Genomic DNA, 5792 nt, shown 5'->3' with positions numbered 1-5792 from the left:
ATAAAAAATGCTCAATTTCAACATAAAAGTGCATGCAATCCTAATCACAGCTCCTAGCAATGCATATGAACCCAAAGCCAATATCTAGACTTCGCAAAAAATAAAATTAAAGATAGAAATGAGGGAGGAATAGGGTTTTGACACCCTACGAAATGTCTTGCTAGTCTTTAACGTCTCTAGCAAGACGTTGGGCTCTTTTAGCCCGGATCAAACATCTTATAGTGCATCCCCTCCTTAATGGGATGATAAGTGCTTTGAACTCCACCCAACAAATGGTTATTTAAGGAACTTGTTGGATTAAGCTTAAAAGACGTTTTCGGTCCTTGGTCAAGATAATCTTTGGGCTTCCACGCCCTTTTAAAACAAGATTTTGAAACAATTTTTGGTTTCAAGGTTGAAGATGGACTTTTTGAAACTTTGGTCTCACACAAAAACTCAATTCCTTCACTTTTAAGGTCATGACATTTCTCTATAACATTCCCTTCTTCATGCTTATCAAATGAGTTGGGGGTTAGATTGAAAATATTCAACTTTACCTTCATGTGGCCAAATGAGATCTTCATTATCCCCATCATACAATTAATGTTGGCATTTGCGGTTACCAAGAAAGAACGGCTAAGGATAACGGGAATTTAACTCTTAGGATTTGGGATCGGTTCTGTCTCAATGACAACGAAATCAACGGGAAAAAAGAATTTATCAATCTTAATAAAGACGTCCTCAGTGATGCCCCTAGGCTTTTTGATTGATCGGTCGACAAGTTGTAAAACCACTGACGTCGGTTTCAAGTCTCCTAAACCTAATTTGACATATACCGAGTATAGAAGAAGATTAACACTTGCTCCTAGGTCAAGAAGAGCCCAATTAATGATATGATCACCAATGATACATGAAGTGGTAGGTGAACCGGGGTCCTTAAACTTTAGAAGAGTGTTATGCTGCAAAATTGAGCTTACTTGCTCGGTTAAGACCACTTTTCTAGGTGCTTAACTTTTGTTCTTCCTTTTTTGAGTATACAAGTCTTTCAAGAATTTGGCATAAGCCGAAATTTGCTTGATTGCACCCAAAAGTGGAAGATTGACTTTCATTTGCCTAAACACGTCCATAATTTCATTTACTTTAGCCTTTTACTTGTCATTTGAAATGAATCCTTTTAAGGCATCAGGGAATGGAGCTTTTGGCTCCAAAACCTTTTCAGAATTTTTCTTTGAAGTCTCTTCAACACAAGAAGTTTTCAAATCATTTTGCAAATCTTTCTTTTCAAAATCACTTTTCAACACATTCCCATTTGAAAGATCATGCACATGCAATGAAGGAGGAATATGATATGAAACGGGACGGGTGTCAACTTTTGGTTGTACCGGTTCACTTTCTTCATTGGACATACCCACTTGATTGTCCATAATCTTTCCACTTCTCAAGGTAGTCACCGCATTGACATACTCTATTGTGTGACCTTCCGATGAGGAATGAGTCTCCACAACATATTGTTGCTTTTGTGGGCCATTCAAAGACATTTTTCCTTTCTCTCTAACATTTAAAGTGCTAGCTATTTGCCCTACTTGGGTTTCTAGCTTAGCAATGGATTGAGAGTGAGAATGAAGTAATTGTGTGTTTGCCTCTAAAGTGCCTAGAGTGGTCAAAACTTTCTCTTCAAAAGCAAGACTTCTAACATTTCCTTGGGAATATGATGGTTGATTAGGAAAATAAAATTTTGAAATTTGGTTTCCTTGTGATTGGTATGATGATCTAAAACCTTGGGAACCTTGGCCTTGTAGTGGAGGTGGAATGTATTTCCCTTGAAAACCACCTTGGGAAGGGTTTGAGCCCTCCCCTTGGCTTTTCCAAGAAAAATTCGGGTGATTCCTCCAACTAGGATTATAGTGATTTCCATAATGATTGTTCCTTTGATTAGCAAAAATAGCATTTGCTTGTTCATGATGCTCACTTTGCACATGTCCATGAGGACAATTGGAAGTAGAATGTAAAACACTTGAACAAGTCATACATGTCTCATTAGATGCATGATGAGAATGGTTAGGGAATAAAGATACTTGATTCGCCGAGTTTTGGTTGATTAAAAATTGATCAAACCTTTGAGATAATGATTTCATTTCGGCGGCAATTTCATTGGAGTGGTTGACTTGATGTAAGCCAACACTCTTCCTACCACTAGAATTTCAACCATTCTTCGAAGATAAAGTACGACGCAAAGAATTTACACTCATGCTCTCATAAAGATGCCACACGTCATCCTCATGCCTATCAATGTAAGAGCCACCCACGGAAGCATCAACCATGCCCTTGTAATTATCCTATAAGCTCTCAAAGAAATATTGAACTAATTGCCATTTGGGCATGTCATGATGTGGACACTTCCTAAGTAATTCATTAAAGCGTTCCCATGCCTCATGAAATGTTTCCTCATCCCCGTGTGAAAATTCCCTAATTGAAGTTCTCATGGCATTGGTTTTAGAAACTGGATAGTACTTCTTCAAGAACTCTTGTTGCATTTTCGCCTAAGAAGTTATTGAAAAAGGCCTAAGATTGTTAAACCAATATTTTGCCTTGTCTTTAAGGGTGAATGGAAAAAGTTTAAGCCTTAAAACCTCTTCCGGCATGCCCGTATATTTTACGGTGGAATATACTTCAAGAAACTCATCCAAATGCTTGTAAGGTTCTTCACTTGGAAGTCCATGATAGTTAGGAAGCATTTGTATGGTTTGTGGCTTGATTTTATAGTGATGTGCTCTAAATGGTGGCAATTGAATACATGTGGGTGCATTATATTCATTAGACACATAGTGTGATACCCCGTAATTTTGGAACACGGATTGATCAAGTCCGCGCACAAAATTAAGGGATATCAAAACAATTTAAGTATTTAACAAGCACAGAATACAAAGATGAATAATAAAGAATAAATAAACCGCTGAAGAAAACTAATAAATAAATATTACTTAATGATTCTCCAACAATTACAATTCGGAAATCCCATAACTCAAGGACCCCTTAAAACATTATCCAATAATCCAATACTATTTAAAAGTACACAAGATGAATAGACGAATGACAGTCTCCCAGCTGCGGATCCTCAACCTCGAGACTGGAACCTCTAATAACCTGAAAAATAAATCGTGGGTTAAACCCTACGAGCAAGTTCACTCTACCAGGCCTCTGAAAACCAATAAGCAGATCATCTCTGATCAAAACCAAACCTAATAAAGTTTTAACTTTAATAAAGCACGATATCCATGTCTATATATAATTATATATACTATACTAATCACATCCATTAATAGGTTTATTAAATTTCCATACCTATTAAATAATTATTAAAATAATATTCATACCTAGACCAATCTACCATTTCATTTTATAAAAACTCCTTTGACCTTAATCCCATCCTAGTCAGTTGTTTAATCATTTAAACAACAAATTATAATAAAAGAAATACTCTATTTAATCCCAACCCGATAATGATTTTAATTGTTTAAATCACATATCCAAAATCCAAGTTTTGACAAATCATCCACGTCTTCCCCAATATTATTTTATTAATGTAAAATAATACACTAACCAGTAAGTACTAAACTATTCTCATTTAAGAATATCTAACCCTAATCCAATCCATACATACAACAACCATAGATGATATTTTAATCATCTAACACATAACAACGTAATTATGCTTTGGCAAATCAACCATGCCATTGTAAATATTTTTATTTATATATTGGCAATTCAACCATGCCTCCATAAGTATATTTATTTATACATTGGCAATTCAACCATGCCTCCGTGTATGTATATTTATACATTGGCAATTCAACCATGCCTCCACAGGTATATTTATTCATACATTTAATTAGCAATTCATCCATGCTTTCCATATATGTATTCTATTCATACAAATATTTAGGTAATATATTTAATCATTTGACAATTCATCCATGCCCACACTTTAACCATGAATTAACTTTAAAATTAACAATACGCTAAATCATACATAGCCATCACATGCATATTATACGCATATCATTAATTTAACAACCAGCCTATTAAGATATGCCAAATAAGAATGATAATATTAATCATCTTAAATGATTTATATATATATATACCTACACATATGTTATTTAATGTATATATGTGTTTAACACCTTCTTTAATAATCCTTGATTATTTAAAATCAATATACATACATACATACATATATATATATATATATATATATATATTCATCCTTCCATACAACTCATAGACAAATTAAACTATATATACACATATATAAATAATTTTATATATATATATATATATACACTTCCTTCCATAGCAAATTATTAATTTATTATATTTACACAAATTAGTGCAACTAAATATGTCAGAAATAGTTTCCTTTAAATACTCCATATTGGTTTAAATAGTTTTCCGACACTTTCTCACTAAAACATAAATATCTCCTAGTAGGATGGGAATCTGATAATGAAATTGGTACCATTGGAAAGAAGACGAAAAATCCTTGAATTTGAGCTCAAGAATGACCCAATTTCGATTTAAAATGACTAAGTTATGACCGTTTTAATTTCTAGTGTCGAATTAGGCCAACATAGTTTCCCACGCGCGCCCACGTGCTTACTATGCACTTGCACGCGCTGGATTCAAGCCTCCTTGTGTGCTGGTATTGGCTAAGCTCTTTCAGCTACCGTGAGCTCACCACACTGAATCCATCACTTCCTTTATGCCGCATCCAATGGTCATAAATGAGTGCGCAAATGAACACGCTCACACTAGATTATTTTCTATTAACTATAATAGATCTAAGGTCCAGATCAGCGAGTGCACCATCTTCTCATGGTCTGCAATACACCAAATAATCCCATAGTTGACCAGACCACTTCTATGGTCCAGATACATATGCGCACCAAAGTTTTATGCGCCGCGATGCACCATATCAATTCACATAAGTTTAATTAATCAAATGGCCCTAATTGGCGTATACACCCTATTATCCTACACCGCGCCGCACTGGATCAATTCTTTATTGTGCCGCCGCTCCACATGCGCCAGTTACCTAGTATATATATATATATATATATATATATATATATATATATAATTATTTTCCTAACAAATAATAGGAAAATAAATCCTAATAAATTCCTAAAAATATCAGAAAATTTCAGAACAATTCTAGAAAATAAAGAAACCATAATTAACTCTCTTGGGTCACAAATCCACCTATAGATTGATTTTAAAATATACATAACACCTATATATATCAATTAAAATCCAATAATCTAAAAATCAAATATAATAGTTTATACTTTTTAATTATTCCGATCTAACCATAATTTTTAAACAAATAAATTTAATTAAAGCCTTGATACTCAAGGTGAAATCCTTATGAGTTTTAAGAGGAAAGTTAGAGAAAACTCGCCTGAAGGTTTCGAAACGAAACCGACGCTTTAAGCTTTAATTATCTCTTCCAATTCCGACGTCCTCCTTTTAAGATCCGACCTCCTCCTTGTCAGCCCTTCTTCTTCCTCTCTCTCTGTCTGTTTTATTTTTCTAACGTGTAAAACCTTTAACCCTAAAGCCTTATGTGTATTTTTATACACCTTAAATTCCAAATCCTATTCCAACTAGTATTATGAATTAAAATAATAATCTTTAAATAATTTATATCTATAAACATATATATATATAAATATATATTCCTTCCATAATTAACTCATTAGTTAATTAAATCATATATACTTATAAATATCAATAAATATATATCTATATAT

At 33.6% G+C, this 5792-nt stretch overlaps 1 pseudogene; it reads left to right on the top strand.

Annotated features, from left to right (window-relative positions):
- The first annotated feature begins 2358 nt into the window (after positions 1-2358).
- Positions 2359-2457, top strand: LOC132301867 (small nucleolar RNA R71; annotated as a pseudogene).
- The last annotated feature ends 3335 nt before the right edge of the window (positions 2458-5792 follow it).

This window comes from Cornus florida, unplaced genomic scaffold (assembly GCF_030987335.1).
Source record: "Cornus florida cultivar Cherokee Brave unplaced genomic scaffold, ASM3098733v1 CherokeeBrave_3.0.0_Hap2_Chr03, whole genome shotgun sequence".
Lineage (NCBI taxonomy): Eukaryota > Viridiplantae > Streptophyta > Magnoliopsida > Cornales > Cornaceae > Cornus > Cornus florida.
Note: the sequence above shows the minus strand (reverse complement) of the source record. Positions and strands in the feature narration are given on the sequence as shown.